Source organism: Pteropus alecto, unplaced genomic scaffold (genome assembly GCF_000325575.1).
Source record: "Pteropus alecto unplaced genomic scaffold, ASM32557v1 scaffold164, whole genome shotgun sequence".
Lineage (NCBI taxonomy): Eukaryota > Metazoa > Chordata > Mammalia > Chiroptera > Pteropodidae > Pteropus > Pteropus alecto.
The window spans coordinates 21,151,921-21,153,081 of NW_006439568.1; the positions used below are offsets into that span (position 1 = coordinate 21,151,921).

A 1,161-nucleotide genomic window follows, 5' to 3' on the forward strand; every position below is an offset into this window, starting at 1 on the left:
CACTGATAGGTAGGTACTGAGTAAATAATGATGAAAATGAGCTTACATTTGAGTCCTGGAAAGATATTAATAAAATGTAAACATGCAATTTAAAACTTCAATATGGGAGGAGGAGTGTATAAAGTGAAGATGCGTATAAAGTGAAGGTGCGAGGAGCTGAAATAACGCTGAAAATGCAGGACTGCACAACTAAATCACTGCATGCCACCCAAATAAGCAGCTAACGACTTCCTGGCTATTTTAAACAATTCTGTGGTATCTATATCCCAGTCCAGGTAGCTGGAGTTGTATTTATATTCAACTCACGTCTGGACATTGACAGGTAAATTTGAGTAGATGCTGTGTGCAAGCTGAGATGGTCGAATGCAAAAGCTTCCTTTTTTTTATTGTTGCTGTTAGATCTGCCTAGAAATTATTGTGTGTGTACAGGGTACGGGGGATGCAGATTAAAGCCAGTGTTTCAAACATTTCCGGATAAGTCACTGCAATCACCATCGCTCTTGGCAGATATTGGGAGTTAAATGTCATGGCCTGTAAATCAAGACACAAAAAATCGACTTAACCATTCCAATGGTAGCAACTCAGTACATTGTTAGTAGTCAGCCTAAACCTGTCAGGAAGGCCTAGCCAGCAATTTTCAGCGAGGCAGTGAGGCTTTATCTTGCACTCACTAAAACCCCGACTGGTAAAGTAACCCGGGTTTCCGTGGAAACGAGGTAAAGCGCGGCTGGTGAGAGAACAAAGGCTGCGCGGCCCTGTTAAAGGCCACCCCGTCCGCTGGCCTCACGGCGGGTGGGGGTGGCGCTGCGCACGGGTGGCGGGCTCCCGGGTCGGTGACCCTCACCGCCCCAGTGATCCTCTAAGGGCCCTTCCCCGGGCCGGTGCAGAGGACAACGCGAAGAAGGGAGGAGCGTGAGAAGGGACGCGGGGGCCGAGGTCCGGCTGCCGCCCGAGTGAGCGACTTGTGAAACACGCCGCAGGCTGTGGCCCGGCAGGACCGAGATCACGCGGCTCCTAGGGCTCGCTGAAGCCGCCCAGCTAAAGCACGCGGGAGAGGAGGGGCGGCGGGACAGACGGCGACGTCTCCGGCCGCTTCCGTCCCGTACGGTGCGCCGTCGCGGCCAGGCCCGCCCCCTCGCGCTTACGTAACAAGGCAGCGCT

General features: G+C 52.7%; 1 protein-coding gene across 3 annotated transcripts in view; it reads left to right on the top strand.

The window, feature by feature from the left end:
- Window positions 1-697: 697 nt before the first annotated feature.
- ZNF706 (zinc finger protein 706) overlaps window positions 698-1,161 on the top strand; it is an 8,952-nt gene continuing 8,488 nt past the window's right edge. The window contains exon 1 of one of the 3 annotated variants that reach the window (XM_025050153.1): window positions 698-716. The gene's annotated coding sequence lies outside the window, so the exon portion shown is untranslated. Of the gene's footprint in view, window positions 717-934; window positions 954-1,088; window positions 1,108-1,161 lie in introns of those variants that run through there. The other 2 variants (XM_015593068.2, XM_015593065.2) reach the window with 2 other exon arrangements.